The sequence below is a fragment of the Oncorhynchus clarkii genome, chromosome 27, assembly GCF_045791955.1.
Source record: "Oncorhynchus clarkii lewisi isolate Uvic-CL-2024 chromosome 27, UVic_Ocla_1.0, whole genome shotgun sequence".
In the NCBI taxonomy this organism is placed as follows: domain Eukaryota; kingdom Metazoa; phylum Chordata; class Actinopteri; order Salmoniformes; family Salmonidae; genus Oncorhynchus; species Oncorhynchus clarkii.
The window spans coordinates 10,441,289-10,460,868 of record NC_092173.1 but is presented as its reverse complement, the minus strand read 5'-3'; positions in this window follow the sequence as shown (position 1 = coordinate 10,460,868).

Below are 19,580 nucleotides of genomic sequence, written 5' to 3'. Positions count from 1 at the left end.
GGAAAATGTCTGCTCTGGTATCACATTTTTTCATTACAGTAGTAAAAATATAGCTCCTGTAAATGAAGTAGCAGGCTAATATGTATGCAAAATTGAAGCCCATGATGAATAAATTTGTCAATGACATAAAAACCTTCCGTGAATCGAGGAGAACTGTGTTTATTCCTGAACACACCAAGTCAAGATATCATTTCAAAACCTATACAAACTGGACAAGGCCTTCCAGGAAGAAGCACTGGAGATGCACTTACAGGAGAAAAGAGGCCAAAACAACATGGGAGAAAACTTCAGCCTTACTAACCATGTCACCAGTAATCATGTTAACTTCAGAGTTTGCTTGACTCCTCTGACTTTACTGACTTCCCCTGTCAATGTGAGGAGCTCTGGGCCAGGAGCTACTGATAAAGCTTTTTTTTACAGAAGCTCACAGGGCTGTGTCGCCGCAATACATGACTGAATAGAAAGGGAAACCATCTGACCCCATCTATGACAAATGTGAAATCACTTCCCGTGATCGGATGAAGGTCAGACAGTGAGGTCGGAGGTTTCTGGTTGAGTGTCTGATCGTGATTGGCTGCGGATGACCACCTCTGAAGGCAGTTGAGGAACCATTAGAAATATCAGTTGTTAAATGTAATGAGAATTTTGCATAGAACTGAATCAACATGTATGGAAAAAGTAAGAAAAAACATGGCAACAATTGTTAGAAATGGGAACTATGACAAAGCCAAATTAAAACACTTAGACATCTGTTTACATCGTGTGTGAAATGACTTCAGCGTATAGAGGTTGTTGGTGGTCCTGAGTAAGTAGAAATAAACTATGAGGTTTTTGGGTAACCTAGTTCTAAGAGCTTATTGTGAATATCCACCTCATATTCAATCAATGCATGTTTTCCCTTAAGCCTCCTGTTGTGTTCGTTTCATGTTAATTCATTCTGTGTTCCCGGTCCAAAATAACCGCCCCATTATAGCTGATTTATAAATCCATAATAATACATATATTACCACCTAATGTTGTGTTGGATCTTTTTATCAACTTAAGTTCTTGTGAACATTACAAGTTTTGAACTTATTTGCTATTTATGGCCTGTAGGCCTCATTGACCTGAGCTCATACAACTTGTTTTTGAGTTTAAAAAAAGCATAATGTATGGATTATTTTGACTATAACAAATACTCAGATGAAACATATTGTGCTATTTATCACAGACTACTTTGTGTCAAAGTTTAACAAGGACTCTCTCTCCTCCTCACCAGTGTCAAGATCAAAGATATGATCAAGAGCCTCACATACAGTTTTTGGTTTGGTCATTGTGCTACCACAGAATGAATTGTGAGCAAGGCCTCAACAAAGCTTCATATACCAGAGCTGACAGAACATATATTATTTAAACAATGTTGCGATTGTTTGTGAGAATGCCAACAGGTGTGGTTCCCATGGGTGAAAGATTCGATTAGGGAAAGGTTTCCATGGGGGCTGCCATGGAAGCCAAGAAGGTGTGTGTGTGTGTGTGTGTGTGTGTGTGTGTGTGTGTGTGTGTGTGTGTGTGTGTGTGTGCTCTCAAACACACATGCATGTGGGGGTCTGGGAGAGGAAGTGTGTCCATCTGATGAATGGGCATGTGCATGAATTCAGATTTATACACTAATTGAAGTCTCACCCAATCATTTCTAATGACCGAGAACACCACAGCTGTACAAAAGTTAAATAAAACACCCAAAATGTAATGAGAATCATCAAAATGTTTTTTTTGTGTTCATTTAACCTGTGTGGACAAAGTCATGGAACCTTATGACAATCAGATTAAATGAAGTACTTTTTTCAGAGAGAGAACTTGTAAATCGGTCCAATTCGACTGGAACGCAGGAGGGTTAAGGAGCCACAGCACTTATATATTTACCACAGATTTTTGACTTTGAGGAAACAGCTCTGAAAAGTATAAAATGCCCTTGCCTATAGCCAAAGTGATAAGTATAAATTCAGAGGTTGAATACATATACTGGAATTAGTTATGTCATGTTGTGATGCGAGCCAATTCTCACTGAACTTGCATAGTTCATAGCATGACATACTGTAACTTCAGTCGAGAAACAAGTAGAAACCCATGGGCACATCAGTCCTGCTGGGGAAAGACAGTGTGATCAGCCTATCAGACACACATGAGGGCTTATGAATAGTGAGTGAGTGACTGAGAGAAAGTCAACTACTGTACAAATGGATAGCTGTAGTGTAACCATTTAACTTTTTTTTTAAATGAACCTTTATTTAACTAGGCAAGTCAGTTAAGAACAAATTCTTATGTACAACGACGGCCTACCCCGGCCAAACTCGGACGACGCTGGGCCAATTGTGTGCAACTCTATGGGACTCCCAATCATTGCCAGCTGTGATATAGCCTGGATACAAACGAGACACAGTACAGACCCAGAAACTGAAACTTTCACTGTATTCTCCATCGAGGAAAGATTATTACTTTCCCCCTGGCTAACAACAATATGCTCCGTGCCTAGTTTTGACTGTATTTTATCCTAAAACTGCTAAAGAAAAGCAATATTCAGACAATATGCCTACAATACCAATTTGATAAGGAATGAGAGTGGAATGCAGCCCGGGGTTCTGCCTTCAGGCCACACTAGTAATTAGCTAGCACTGAACAACATGCTTATTTGCTTCCCTGTTATTCTAGACAGCAGAAACAGAAGGAGAGGGAGTAGGCTGATCGTGTGTGTGTGTGTGTGTGTGGGGGGGGGGGGGGGGGGGGGGGTTGAGTGTGTGTGATCCCGCTGAAGCAGATTGAGTGAAGCAGCTTGAGTGAAACAGCTTGAGTGGAGCAGCTTGAGTGAAACAGCTTGAGTGAAACAGCTTGAGTGAAGCAGCTTGAGTGCACTTCTCCACAACATGTTGGATCACATACAGTGCCTTGCGAAAGTATTCGGCCCCCTTGAACTTTGCGACCTTTTGCCACATTTCAGGCTTCAAACATAAAGATATAAAACTGTATTTTTTTGTGAAGAATTAACAACAAGTGGGACACAATCATGAAGTGGAACGACATTTATTGGATATTTCAAACTTTTTTAACAAATCAAAAACTGGAAAATTGGGCGTGCAAAATTATTCAGCCCCCTTAAGTTAAGTTCCTCCTTGCAAAACAGCTCGAGCTCAGTGAGGTTGGATGGAGAGCATTTGTGAATAGCAGTTTTCAGTTCTTTCCACAGATTCTCGATTGGATTCAGGTCTGGACTTTGACTTGGCCATTCTAACACCTGGATATGCTTATTTTTGAACCATTCCATTGTAGATTTTGCTTTATGTTTTGGATCATTGTCTTGTTGGAAGACAAATCTCCGTCCCAGTCTCAGGTCTTTTGCAGACTCCATCAGGTTTTCTTCCAGAATGGTCCTGTATTTGGCTCCATCCATCTTCCCATCCATCTTCCCATCAATTTCCCTGTCCCTGCTGAAGAAAAGCAGGCCCAAACCATGATGCTGCCACCACCATGGTTGACAGTGGGGATGGTGTGTTCAGCTGTGTTGCTTTTACGCCAAACATAACGTTTTGCATTGTTGCCAAAAAGTTCAATTTTGGTTTCATCTGACCAGAGCACCTTCTTCCACATGTTTGGTGTGTCTCCCAGGTGGCTTGTGGCAAACTTTAAACAACACTTTTTATGGATATCTTTAAGAAATGGCTTTCTTCTTGCCACTCTTCCATAAAGGCCAGATTTGTGCAATCTACGACTGATTGTTGTCCTATGGACAGAGTCTCCCACCTCAGCTGTAGATCTCTGCAGTTCATCCAGAGTGATCATGGGCCTCTTGGCTGCATCTCTGATCAGTCTTCTCCTTGTATGAGCTGAAAGTTTAGAGGGACGGCCAGGTCTTGGTAGATTTGCAGTGGTCTGATACTCCTTCCATTTCAATATTATCGCTTGCACAGTGCTCCTTGGGATGTTGGTGCATTTATACGGAGACTTGATTACACACAGGTGGATTGTATTTATCATCATTAGTCATTTAGGTCAACATTGGATCATTCAGAGATCCTCACTGAACTTCTGGAGAGAGTTTGCTGCACTGAAAGTAAAAGGGCTGAATAATTTTGCACGCCCAATTTTTCAGTTTTCGATTTGTTAACAAAGTTTGAAATATCCAATAAATGTCGTTCCACTTCATGATTGTGTCCCACTTGTTGTTGATTCTTCACAAAAAAATACAGTTTTATATCTTTATGTTTGAAGCCTGAAATGTGGCAAAAGGTCGCAAAGTTCAAGGGGGCCGAATACTTTCGCAAGGCACTGTACTTAACCAATGTAAGTGGCAGATTTTCACTCTAGAAAATAGTATAGGTAAATGTAGGCCTAATACTGTTTGAGCTGTCTCAAAACAGTGGATTATCAAAATCCATAGGCTTACATTTTCCTCATTGTCACCAGCTCCCCCAGGCTCCAATGTCACAGTGAGGATGACCGTAGGGAAAATACAAGGATATTTTAAGATAATAGCCTTTCAAAATGTAAACAAACTCTGCAAAAATAAAAGTTTTAAAATGTTTATGCAATTCAAGCCAAGTATTTAGTATTTAGATTCAGTTGATGTTTGACAGTTACAGTGCATTCAGAAGGTATTCAGACCCCTTGACTTTTTCCACATTGTTACATTACAGCCTTATTCTAAAATGGATTTAAAAAATAAGTATCCTCAGCAATCTAAACACAATACCCCATATTGACAAAGCAAAAACAGGTTTTTAGACATTTTTGCAAATGTATTCAAAATAAAACACAGAAATACCTTATTTATATAAGTATTAGGACACGGTGCAATGAGACTCGGAATTGAGCTCAGGTGCATCCTGATTCCATTGATCATCCTTGAGATGTTTCTACAACTTTATTGGAGTAAATTAAATTGATTGGACATGATTTGGAAAGCCACACACCTGTCTATATCAGGTTCCACAGTTGATAGTGCGTGTCAGATTCGAAAACAAGCCATGAGGTCAAAGGAATTGTCCAGAGAGCTCCGAGACAGGATTGTGTCGAGGCACAGATCTGGGGAAGGGCGCCAAAACATTTCTGCAGCATGTAAGGTCCCCAAGGACACAGCGCTCTCCATCATTCTTAAATGGAAGAAGTTTAGAACCACCAAGACTCTTCCTAGAGCTGGCCTTCTGGCCAAACTGGGGAATTGGGAGAGAAGGGCCTTGGTCAGGTAGGTAACCAAGAACCCTATAGTCACTCTGACAGAGCTCCTCTGTGGCGATGGGAGAACCTTCCAGAAGGATAACAATCTCTGCAGCACTCAACCAATTAGGCCTTTAGGGTAAAGTGGCCAGACGGAAGCCACTCCTCAGTAAAATGCACATGACAACCCGCTTGGAGTTTGCCAAAAGGCACCTAAAGACTCTCAGACCATGAGAAACAAGATTCTCTGGTCTGATGAAACCAAGAGTCACATCTCAAGGAATCCTCAAATCAAATCAAATTTGATTTGTCACATACACATGGTTAGCAGATGTTAATGCGCGTGTAGCGAAATACTTGTGCTTCTAGTTGTGACCATGCAGTAATATCTAACAAGTAATCTAGCAACAACTACTTTATACACACAAGTGTAAAGGAATGAATAAGAATATGTACATAAGAATATATGAATGAGAGATGGCCGAACGGCATAGGCAAGATGCAGTAGATGGTATAGAGTACAATATATACATATGAGATGAGTAATGTAGGGTATGTAAACATTATATAAAGTGGCATTGTTCAAAGTGGCTAGTGATACATTTATTACATCATTTTTTTCATTATTAAAGTGGCGAGAGATTTGAGTCAGTAAGTTGGCAGCAGCCACTCAATGTTAGTGATGGCTGTTTAACAGTCTGATGGCCTTGAGATAGAAGCTGTTTTTCAATCTCTCGGTCCCCGCTTTGATGCACCTGTACTGACCTCGCCTTCTGGATGACAGCGGGGTGAACAGGCAGTGGCTCGGGTGGTTGTTGTCCTTGATTATCTTTTTGGCCTTCCTGTGACATCGGGTGGTGTAGGTGTCCTGGAGGGCAGGTGGTTTGCCCCCGGTGATGCGTTGTGCAGACCTCACTACCCTCTGGAGAGCCTTCCGGTTGTGGGCAGAACAGCGCCGTACTAAGCGGTGATACAGCCCGACAGGATTCTCTCGATTGTGCATCTGTAAAAGGTTGACTGTTTTTGGTGACAAGCCAAATTTCTTCAACCTCCTGAACTTGATGATTGAGTTGGAGGCGTGCATGGCCACTCAGTCATGGGTGAACAGGGAGTACAGGAGAGGGCTGAGAATGCACCCTTGTGGGGTGTTGAGGATCAGCGGGGTGGAGATGTTGTTACCTACCCTCGCCACCTGGGGCGGCCGGTCAGGAAGTCCAGGTCCCAGTTGCACAGGGTGGGGTCGAGACCCAGGGTCTCGAGCTTAATGACGAGTTGGGAGGGTACTATGGTGTTAAATGCTGAACTGTAGTCAATGAACAGCATTCTTACATGGGTATTCCTCTTGTCCAGATGGGTTAGGGCAGTGTGATTGCGATTGCGCCATCTGTGGATCCACTGGGGCGGTAGGCAAATTGGAGTGGCTCTAGGGTGTCAGGTAGGGTGGAGGTGATATGGTCCTTGACTAGTCTCTCAAAGCACTTCATGATGACGGAAGTGAGTGCTATGTGGCGATAGTCATTTAGCTCAGTTACCTTAGCTTTCTTGGGAACAGGAACAATGGTGGCCCTCTTGAAGCATGTGGGAACAGCAGACCGGGATAAGGATTGATAGAATATGTCCGTAAACACACCAGCCAGCTGGTCTGCGCATGCTCTGAGGACGCGGCTGGGGATGCCGTCTGGGCCGGTAGCCTTGTGAGGGTTAACACGTTTAAATGTTTTACTCACGTTGGCTGCAGTGAAGGAGAGCCCACAGGTTTTGGTAGCGGGCCGTGTCAGTGGCACTGTATTGTCCTCAAAGCCAGCAAAGAAGTTGTTTAGTTTGTCTGGGAGCAAGACATCGTTGTCCGTTTTCACGTTTATTGTTTTGTAGTTGTGTTCATGTTTGAGTTTTCCTATTAAAACCATGGACACTTACCACCCCGCATATTGGTCCTCCGATCCTTCTCGCCTCTCTTCTTCAGACAAAGAGGAGGAAAACCGTGACACATAATGTGATCTAAAAATGACAAATGACCATGAAGTATTCTTCTTCAACTATATTACACTGCAGACAAGTTATCTGACTACAAAAAACAAACGGTTCACCAAATCATATCTCTAAATGCCTTGTCGGCACCAGACACTGTAGACTAAATATACCAGAACTCGCCTTTGCTTCAATAATACAAGGCATGTGTCGTCAGCATTGTAGCTATGAGGCCACCCATATTCAATTTACAGAGTGTCTCCAAAATGACCAGACGAGCAGCCTTTCCCGCTTTACTAGGAGATCCTGACAGATCAAAGTAAGCACTGAGGAGGCTGCCGGGTGCCGTTGGTGTAAATCACGAGAGTGACATTCTCTGAAATATATTTCACAGACAGAGAAAAAATAACTAACATGTAAATGAGCCTACTACTACAAACTGTGTGTGTGTGTGTGCACGTGTGTGTCATCAATGAAGGAGGGTAGCCATGGTTGTCCTCACTATGAGATTACAGGATCAGTGACCATCGGAAGGAGCCTGGCTTGTGTGGGCTGACCAGGCCCCATACTGCACCGCTGCAGCCCCCCTCATCATCTCTCCTGAAGGAGTCATTATGCGCCTTGAGGGCGGCTCGTAGGCACAGGCAGCCAACCACAGCACATCTAAATACTGATGCAAATGAGACTTTTGCCACGATGAATCATCATTTAGGCAGAGTTCCCTGCTTTTGGTCAGGCCGGCCTCCACCACGCTAATTATTACCCACATCCTTTAATGGGTCGTTATCCACCACGATGCTGTACCTGCCACGCATGCCATTAGTCTTGTGTACTACAGATGTCAGGGATGCCTGGATAAAAACACTACACTATTGATCAGTCTATTGATCAGTTATGCATATATTTATAAATGTTTGCATAACTATGCAAACAAATGAATACTGGTGCCATTTAAAGAACAACAGCTGTTACATACACTGGGAAAATAACATATGCCTAGTATTGATCTGTTGGGTTTTTAGGGTTGCGTTTCACCAGCGAAGGCTAATTCAATCTAAAAGCTCTTACTATACAAATGAATAAGTGAATGGTTTTTGAAAACAGCAATGAACTCTGAAGGAGTAGTAAAGAGTAGCCTTTTATGAGTCAATAAAGACCTTTTCCTCACATTTACAGTAATTTGTATAGGTTTCAGCGCCGTGCTGATCTGGCAAGTCTTAATGGAATTACCATAACTAAATGGACTCCATTAGTTCACATCGTCAGACCAACAAGTACAGTAAGAGGTATATGCCTCAGAGATACGAAAGGCTGAAAACACAGGTGTCAAATCTTTTCAGAATTTTTGGTGGAAGAACATGAATATAGTACTAACAAAATAGTATATTTGTTCGTGTGCAATTATCTTTAAATAGAATGGGCATGCTGAAAGGGCTTTATGACTTCATATACAAACACTGATTGTTGCTTCTGGGATTTACCCAATTTGGTGTAGAATATGAGAACACATCCATATATTATCCAACTAATTTTCACAGTAACATTTTCCTCTGGTCATGGAATTGTGTGTTCTAATAAAGTTAGGCCTAGGAGGCATCACAGTTCCTCTGTCGGTTTAGGCTTACAATACCGGTGGACCCTGATCCACCGCTCATGCATTTATATATCCCTTCAATATGCATTTCAGTTAGTCATTCTATTTCAATTATTTGAGCATGAATCTGCTTCCATGCAAGGGGAGTAAAACAAACCAATATCTTTAATGGATTTTATTTATATTTTCTCTGTGTAATTTAGACCATTTAGCAGCCCACATTTGACACGATCATATCTGTGCGATATTTAAATACTTAAATGTTCATTATTTATACCGTTTCTTTTTTTAGATTCAAATCTCATATCCTGTTATGAAAAAGTTCAAATGAATTGTTCTTACTTTAATTAATAAAGTAATCAACGTCCCTTTTAGCAAAGAAAAATACAGAATATGATTAAATTATTGACACTGGAATAAGCCTTTCAAATCGAGGAAATGGTCCTCCAAACACAATTGATGTATATAAATGATTTCAAATGTGAATGAATACAGATCTCAAAAGTAAGTTTATATCATTAAAACTTCCTGGAAAGCATTAACAGTTCACCATGGTACCAAAACCCTTGTAATCCATCCATTTAAGGCAAAGTACTGCACTCTAAGTTGGGAGAGTAACCATCATGAAAACAAAGGATGGGGACTAAAACACAATTTGTTGTTTGACTTATGCTGTTTTTTTGAAGGCCCAAAGGTCAAAAATATAATGGTTTCCTCTTATAATTTGGTTATTATGTGTTCCTCAAAATATCACACGTATCAAAAGATACGTATTACTCAATTCTGCCTGGAGTCGCTCTCGTAAAGGTCATTGGACAGTGGGTAAAGTTACTGGGGCTTATAAAATTGTTGGCTTAAAAATGCATTCGTTTTGTGAGTGTGCGACTCAGGGTCTCTCAGTTTATGTCTACCTGGAGCTGTTTAAATGTCTTCTCTTTTGTTCAGCCATGCATTATGCATCACAATCTGCTGAAGGTCAAATTCCTTAGGATTCAAATGTTTCAACATATTACGGGCAGAGGAAGCATGGGCGCGGCATATGGGGACTAAACTTAAATCTACATAATAAATGTTGGGGACGTTATGGACATTGAGCATAAATTAAGACCCAAGCAAATTACTTTGGACTCAAGAAACACCTGGATCATACCCATGGTGCGCGGTATGGACAACAAGTTCTGCCAATATGCAAATGTGTGTTAATCAAGTAAGCACACATGGATACCAATTCAATTGGCAAATTATGGACATTACTTTAAGAGAGGACTGATTACATTTGTTGACGTACAATTATGCAGACAATGCAAATTAAATAAAAACTGATTGAAGTCTAAAGTAAAGACCTACTTTGCTTTCCCATGCATCAGAAAATCCCCATCTATATCCACTCAGGCAGTGTTTAAATCTGTTAGTAAGATGCAGTGGAGTTCCTAGTAATAGGTAGGTGGCCTTATAAGGGAGATGGAGTGATGATACAGAGCTGTGCTTTCTGAACCTGACACCAGCATACAGTCATGTTGCCTCTTGGCTATTCTCAAACAGCCCACTGTACTAGGCCTTGTGGGAACATCTCCTCTCAGACTGTTTATGGTGGAAACTTTACTCTGGAATGTGTTGCTCTTAAACTCAGCCAACAAGCAACATCCCAGGAGGGTTACACTACAGCTTTTCAAAACTCTAAAATAGGTGGAAACAAAGCAGCTGCCATTATGGAAGATTGATTGATTCATTTGCTGCTAACATGTAGTTTTATCACAGCAATACATAGACATTTGTATTTTCACCTAGAGCCTATACATTTGGTTTCACTTTCTAACCTGAGGCTTTTATTTTATAACGATAACATTGAGGTAACCTAAGCATGTATTCAGTCTTGACTGGGATAACTCATTTTCATGTCTGGATTATAAAATAGCTGTAATTTGCTCATGGTGTCATAAATCTATATAAGAGAAATACTTTCCAATTTGTTGTAACTCATTTAGTATCATGACTGAGGCAGCAGCTCTGGTAGAAAAACTGAGACAGGAAATTTACACCAAAAATAGTGTTATTCCACCTGTTAGGCAATAACAATGTTGTGTGAGAGAAAGAATCAAGTACTACAGACGATTTCAACCAGTTACAGTATGAGTAATGCTTTATAAATAGGTGTTCGATAGTGATTGATAGACTAGACTGTAGATGCATTTAGCTCCAGCCACACAGGTATTACTGTAATCCTGATCAGTCATTTGCTCAGGCTTGGGCTTAATGTTTTCCTGTGGTTCAGACTACACAGAGATCCAGGACACCCAACTCACCTATGGAATATTCACATCCAGCAGTCCATTAGGAAAATCCTTCATTCAAAATGCATCCACAGCTGAACACACTACAGATAGGCTGGGGTGGTTCAGAAGAGCTCCATAACATTTCGCTATTAGCAGTGAGAGGCAGTGGGAATGGTGGGTGTGACTGACTGATTAAAATGGCATTTAAACGTGGCAGATGTACACTGTAGGGGGATTTCAACTCTCACACATCCACTGCATAAAATATCTACAAACCTAATGTAGTGCATTAGACCTCTGTTGCTCTGAAATATCATTTTGGCAGTGGATCAGCTATATGGCTCGTCTAGTGTCAGAAGTGATCGACATGAGGCATTACATTACATTATACACAGTCAGAGAAGGACTCATAGGGGATTGGAAAACCCAAAATACTTGCTCGCCACACATTCTCATTTTCACACTACTGAATCCATGTTATGAAAACTGTAATTCCTCCAGAACAGGTGAAGGGTGAACATTTTCTAGGGATGCACGAGATATCGGTATGCATATCGGAATTGGCTGACATTAGCTAAAAATGCCAACATCGGCATCGGCTTGATGCCTAGTTTTTGTGCCGATGTGCAAAACCGACGTCAAAGCTGACGTGCATACATATATAACGTAAGGACGGCATGAAAAATGTAGCACTACACGTGTCCACAATGTCTGCTGTGTGCAGTCAACAAGTCGAGCAGTCATTTGAAAGAGTAAGAACATTTCAGCGAGACAACTCAAAGGCGAGATCCATTAACGGCAAGATAATGGAATTCATTGCGCTTGACAATCAACCGTTCTCTGTCGTGGGTGATGTTGGCTTTCGCCAACTTGTCGAGCACCGGTACACACGACCAAGGCGGAGCAATTTTTTACACAGTTACACAGTATTGTTGAAACTCACATCCATGAGCCCCTGCTATTAGCTTCAAGACTGACATTTTGGACCAGCAATGTCAGCCCCATGAACATTATGAGTCTGACAGCACAGTGGGTCGACGAGGATTTCGTACTGAGGAAAGCTGTATTGCATGCTCAAGAATGTGCTTGTTCTCATACCGCTGCTGCCCTTTCAATGGCATTCTCTCTGAGCCTCTACTGTCTCGCCGCCATGCTCAAGGACCACTACTTCGATGCAGACAAGAAACAAGGTTTACATCAAATGTTAAGACACAGCTGGACACGGACACAGTGACAGTGCGCACCGAGGAAGAGAGGCCACGGACAGACAGAGCTGAAACTTTGAAACATGTATGATGAAATCCTGGTAAGTCTGAACATATGAACAACGAAACAGCACAGCAAGTAAGTGAAAGAAATAGGTTTTGATTACGTTTTACTGGTAATGGGGACATACGTAAATGCCAACAAAATAACGTTTTGGTCAGTGTGTGTGTGTGTGTGTGTGTGTGTGTGTGTGTGTTTGTTTCAACTATTTAACTGTAGTAGAATGCATAAAAGGACGGTAAAATTTTAAATATCAGTTATTGGTATCAGTTGTTTTGGCAAGGAAAATATTGGACATCGGTATCGGCCAAAAATGTCATATCGGTGCATCCCTAACATTTTTTCAATATGAATTCTGTACACCTCCAAGACTACATTAGTAAAGCTAATACCCTGATGATCGATAGACATAACCACAGTCAGGAGTGTTGCCACCCAGCCAGATGACCTTGGTTCATTGGTAGAGTGAGTGAGTTGGTGTGTAAGCAGGCAGTAGCACAACCCTGTAGTAGAAAGCCTGACCACCCTTATGAACCTGGACTGACATGACTGTGGAACATAGACAATGTTAGCAGCATGAATGAGAGGAAAGGTGACAGAGGCAATGTTAAACATGTCAACACACAGGACTATGGAACATTGACGTGTTCACATGGTGTAAATGAAAGGAAAGGTGACAGGATTAGACATTGTCATAGGGCTATTGTAAAACATGTCCACACACAGAAACATGGTCTGCCATGAGGCTGGTGTGAATCAGTAGGGTCTTGCTAGCTTCAGGACTATGGACAGCGTCTCTGAGTCACCGACTCATCTCCCTGCCATAGAACATATAGCTAGGCCAACAATCTGTTCAAACAGTTGGAGACTGACAGAAGGGTGTGCTCATAATACTTCAACTGTTCTACCTTGTTAGCTAGCAAATAGATCCAAGTTGCCTAAACTTTAAATATAAAGATTAGCTGGCTCCTCTGTGGGCTTGTGCTCGAGTGATTGTTTATGAGAGCTGCGTACATGTCCTAGAGCCTAATGCCTGCTACAAGAAGATAGTCATTATTAGTGAGCGTGCATTATGCATGGTCCTGGTTAAATGTGTCAAAAAAAGGCATTTTCATAGACAGACTTGAAAACCAGATCAGTGATTATTGCAAAAAAGCCGGTTAAACTAGTTAGATAAAATAATACAATTATTACATTTGTGGATTATATTTAGCTTCGGTATAACTTCACAAGCCCTGAATTCATTAGATCATTTCTGACTGTTTGAAATTTAATTGTACAACAAAGCTTATTTAGAGAAACCATTTTTTTAAATGAGATATACAGTGGTTCTTCCTTTAAAAGTTGCATCGTACTGCAGCACAGCTTGCGCGTAGCCACAGAATTGTATGGCACGTTAGTGAATGACGTCGTATTATTTTGCTGTCAGCCATTGTTGCCATTAATGCTAGTTTGCATCTTTGAGAAGCTAAGTTATCGAAATGACATGGAGCTGTAGGCTTAAGAGTTTTGTTTACAGTAGCTGTTTTAGCGTAACTTACCTATTGGCATAAAGGTGTACTTTATAGGGCTACATAAAGCATTCAAATCATCTATGTCCTTAAATACAGTCAAGCGTATTAGTTATAACGAAATAACAAAGGGAGCCTTGAATAATTAAACAATGAATAAACCACAACATGTCGGCTAATACGCTTGATTTCATGAATGCATAGGACTGTTTTTAATGTAGACTGTACTAGAGACTTTCAAACTTTTTTTGTTAGAACAGATATTTATTCCCGTAGTAATTTGTTATGGAGCCATCCAGATGTGGTTAGAAAACAGTGCATTTGATGGGCTATGCAAAAGAGATGGGAGAAGTGACATGCCTCGCAAACATCCATTAATACATTTAAAGTCCCTAAAATCGGCAAGAGTCTATTGTCCTTCTGATAGCCCATCAAGGGTGGATGGCTTCTTTTGTATTCTTAAAAGAACTCCAGCACAGAGAAGAGAAAGGAACCTTGAATAATTAAACAATGAATAAACGTTAGAGTTCTTAAACATCGTTTACAAGTTGCAACAAATACATTGATCATCTCAGCAAGGTTTTACCCATTGTCGTGGAGTTGGGGGGGAAGTTTTACTAAAATGTAGCTGAAAGTATATTTTTTATCATTATTTTATTAACGAACGCATAAATAAAGATGTTGATGAACAAATACTGTATATGCATGTAACATTGTCCAGTTACAGCTTCTTCTGACAAAGTGGGATTTTTAAAAATATTTTCTTAGTGTCTGGCACTATTACATGTGTGTGTGCCAGTGTATGCGTGTATTTGAATGATAGTGTGTGTATATGCATGTGTACAAACACCTACACGACATCAGTCAGCCGCAGGCATACCGGCATTAGCTGTAAAAACACTGCCCCTCAGAGTCATTCAAACTGACTTTTTATTATGTTTTATTTTTACTGTTATTTTTTACCATCATTCTATCTCCCGCACAGTAACTCCACTCCCACTTGTCTCCAATTCCACATCCCAACCCTCAGCTTCCCTCAGCCCATCCCACCTATCTCTGGTGGCCACCCTCTTCGGAAAGTATTCGGCCCCCTTGAACTTTGCGACCTTTTGCCACATTTCAGGCTTCAAACATAAAGATATAAAACTGTATTTTTTTGTGAAGAATCAACAACAAGTGGGACACAATCATGAAGTGGAACGACATTTATTGGATATTTCAAACTTTTTTAACAAATCGAAAACTGAAAAATTGGGCGTGCAAAATTATTCAGCCCCTTTACTTTCAGTGCAGCAAACTCTCTCCAGAAGTTCAGTGAGGATCTCTGAATGATTCAATGTTGACCTAAATGACTAATGATGATAAATACAATCCACCTGTGTGTAATCAAGTCTCCGTATAAATACACCTGCACTGTGATAGTCTCAGAGGTCCGTTAAAAGCGCAGAGAGCATCATGAAGAACAAGGAACACACCAGGCAGGTCCGAGATACTGTTGTGAAGAAGTTTAAAGCCGGATTTGGATACAAAAAGATTTCCCAAGCTTTAAACATCCCAAGGAGCACTGTGCAAGCGATAATATTGAAATGGAAGGAGTATCAGACCACTGCAAATCTACCAAGACCTGTCCGTCCCTCTAAACTTTCAACTCATACAAGGAGAAGACTGATCAGAGATGCAGCCAAGAGGCCCATGATCACTCTGGATGAACTGCAGAGATCTACAGCTGAGTTGGGAGACTCTGTCCATAGGACAACAATCATTCGTATATTGCACAAATCTGGCCTTTATGGAAGAGTGGCAAGAAGAAAGCCATTTCTTAAAGATATCCATAAAAAGTGTCGTTTAAAGTTTGCCACAAGCCACCTGGGAGACACACCAAACATGTGGAAGAAGGTGCTCTGGTCAGATGAAACCAAAATTGAACTTTTTGGCAACAATGCAAAACGTTATGTTTGGCGTAAAAGCAACACAGCTCATCACCCTGAACACACCATCCCCACTGTCAAACATGGTGGTGGCAGCATCATGGTTTCGGCCTGCTTTTCTTCAGCAGTCCCTGGACAGGGAAGATGGTTAAAATTGATGGGAAGATGGATGGAGCCAAATACAGGACCATTCTGGAAGAAAACCTGATGGAGTCTGCAAAAGACCTGAGACTGGGACGGAGATTTGTCTTCCAACAAGACAATGATCCAAAACATAAAGCAAAATCTACAATGGAATGGTTCAAAAATAAACATATCCAGGTGTTAGAATGGCGGAAGTCCAGACCTGAATCCAATCGAGAATCTGTGGAAAGAACTGAAAACTGCTGTTCACAAATGCTCTCCATCCAACCTCACTGAGCTCGAGCTGTTTTGCAAGGAGGAATGGGAAAAAAATTCAGTCTCTTGATGTGCAAAACTGATAGAGACATACCCCAAGCGACTTACAGCTGTAATCGCAGCAAAAGGTGGCGCTACAAAGTATTAACTTAAGGGGGCTGAATAATTTTGCACGCCCAATTTTTCAGTTTTTGATTTGTTAAAAAAGTTTGAAATATCCAATAAATGTTGTTCCACTTCATGATTGTGTCCCACTTGTTGTTGATTCTTCACAAAAAAATACAGTTTTATATCTTTATGTTTGAAGCCTGAAATGTGGCAAAAGGTCGCAAAGTTCAAGGGGGCCGAATACTTTCGCAAGGCACTGTATATACAGTGGGGAGAACAAGTATTTGATACACTGCCGATTTTGCAGGTTTTCCTACTTACAAAGCATGTAGAGGTCTGTAATTTTTATCATAGGTACACTTCAACTGTGAGAGACGGAATCTAAAACAAAAATCCAGAAAATCACATTGTATGATTTCTAAGTAATTAATTAGCATTTTATTGCATGACATAAGTATTTGATACATCAGAAAAGCAGAACTTAAAACTGTTAGGGCTAGACAGAATACTGCCCCCTTTGGAGGAATTGCGTGCCCATAGTAAACTGAAAAAAAATCTGTCCAAAATTGCTAATACATGCATATAATAATTATTATTGGATAGAAAACACTCTAAAGCTTCTAAAACCGTTGGAATTATGTCTAAGTATAGCAGAACTCACAGGGCAGGCAATCTCCCAAACTAGTTTTGGGATCATGAAAGTTGGGGCAACTTTGACGCCAACGCCCCCACCCTTCCCAACCAGCTATGGATCTGGAGACACTTTTTATGTCTTCCACTAGATGTCCTCATTCAGTACAGTGTTTAATTCTTCAAATCCCGTGAGTTTTGACCCTTTGGGAGGGAATTGAGTGCGTGTCGGGAGAAAATACCTGTGCGTTAGGGCGCGAATTGGAGACAGTCATTCCTTTGTTCCAGCTCGCCTGAGAAGAAGTAACATTGACCGGTTGAATTGAGAATTGTTTTGTACGTTTAGAACATCCTAAAGCTTGATTCTGCACTTAGTTTGACCAGTTTAGTTGACATATAATATGTAATTTTGAAGTTTTGATGCGCAACTTTTCGGGACCAGATGAAATTTTGGGTGCATTTCAGCTGAAACTGCTAGCAGATGCTAATACAAAGACACATGACTTGAAACCAAACAATGTTTTGGGTAAGTATGACCCCTTCCACTACATTCTGAATGAAGACCATCAAAGGTAAGGGAATATTTATGTTGTAATTTTGTGTTTCTGTTGACTCCAACATAGCGGAGAAATATTGCTTATGTCTGAGCGCCGTCTCAGATTATTGAATAGTGAGCGATTTCTGTAACGTTAAAAAGAAATGTGACAAAGCGATTGCATTAAGAAGCAGTGTATCTTTCTAACTATATGTAGAACATGTATATTCAGTCAAAGTTTATGATGTCTATTTATGTTATCTTGCGGCGCTATCTATAATTTCTCCGGACATTTTGGAGTATTTTCTGAACATGAATTCAATGTAAATGGACATTTATGGATATAAATGGCATATTATTGAAGAAAAAAAAATGTACTGTGTAACATGTCCTATTACTGTCATCTGATGAAGATTTTCAAAAGGTTAGTGAATGATTTATTTTTTAATCCTGCTTTTATAATTTTATATATTCTGGGACAAAATGGCTGCCTCTTGTCTTTGTTTCGGTGGTGGTCTAATATAAATATATGGTGTGTTTTCGCCATAAAACATTTAAAACATCTGACATGCTGGGTAGATGAACAAGGTGTTTATCTTTCATTTGAGGTATTTGACTTGTTAATGTGTGGAGGTTAAATATTTCTAAGAATATTTTTGCATTTCCTGCGCCACGGTTTGAGCTGAATGGGGGGGGGGGGGGGTGTGGCGTTCCCTGAGAGGGACACCTCGCTTTAACAGGTTTTAACATTTGGTACAGAAACATTTCTTTGCAATTACAGTGATCATATGTTTCCTGTCGTTCTTGATCAGGTTTGCACACACTGCAGCAGGGATTTTGGCCCACTCCTCCATACAGACCTTCTCCAGATCCTTCAGGTTTGGGGGCTGTCGCTGGGCAATACGGACTTTCAGCTCCCTCCAAAGATGTTCTATTGGGTTCAGGTCTGGAGACTGGCTAGGCCACTCCAGGACCTTGAGATGCTTCTTATGGAGCCACTCCTTAGTTGCCCTGGCTGTGTGTTTCGGGTCGTTGTCATGCTGGAAGTCCCAGCCACAACCCATCTTCAATGCTCTTACTGAGGGAAGGAGGTTGTTGGCCAAGATCTCGCGATACATGGCCCCAACTATCCTCCCCTCAATACTGTGCAGTCGTCCTGTCCCCTTTGCAGAAAAGCATCCCCAAAGAATGATGTTTCCACCTCCATGCTTCATAGTGGATGGTGTTCTTGGGGTTGTACTCATCCTTCTTCTTCCTCCAAACACGGCGAGTGAAGTTTAGACCAAAAATCTCTATTTTTGTCTCATCAGACCACACGACCTTCTCCCATTCCTCCTCTGGATCATCCAGATGGTCATTGGCAAACTTCAGACGGGCCTGGACATGCGCTGGCTTGAGCAGGGGTACCTTGCGTGTGCTGCAGGATTTTAATCCATGACGGCGTAGTGTGTTACTAATGGTTTTCTTTGAGACTGTGGTCCCAGCTCTCTTCAGGTCATTGACCATGTCCTGCTGTGTAGTTCTGCGCTAATCCCTCACCTTCCTCATGATCATTGATGCTCCATGAGGTGAGATCTTGCATGGAGCCCCAGACCGAGGGTGATTGACTGTCATCTTGAACTTCTTCCATTTTCTAATAATTGCGCAAACAGTTGTTGCCTTCTCACCAAGCTGCTTGCCTATTGTCCAGTAGCCCATCCCAGCCTTGTGCAGGTCTACAATTTTATCCCTGATGTCCTTACACAGCTCTCTGGTCTTGGCCATTGTGGAGAGGTTGGAGTCTGTTTGATTGAGTGTGTGGACAGGTGTCTTTTATACAGGTAACGAGTTCAAACAGGTGCAGTTAATACAGGTAAAGAGTGGAGAACAGGAGGACTTCTTAAAGAAAAACTAAACAGGTCTGTGAGAGCCGGAATTCTTACTGGTTGGTAGGTGATCAAATACTTATGTCATGCAATAAAATGCAAATGAATGACTTAAAAATCATACAATGTGATTTTCTTGATTTTTGTTTTAGATTCCGTCTCTCACAGTTGAAATGTACCTATGATAAAAAATGACAGACCTCTACATGCTTTGTAATTAGGAAAACCTGCAAAACGCCAGTGTATTAAATACTTGTTCTCCCCACTGTATATATTTAAATCACTTTAACCCCAAAACACATTAAGCTACTGATGT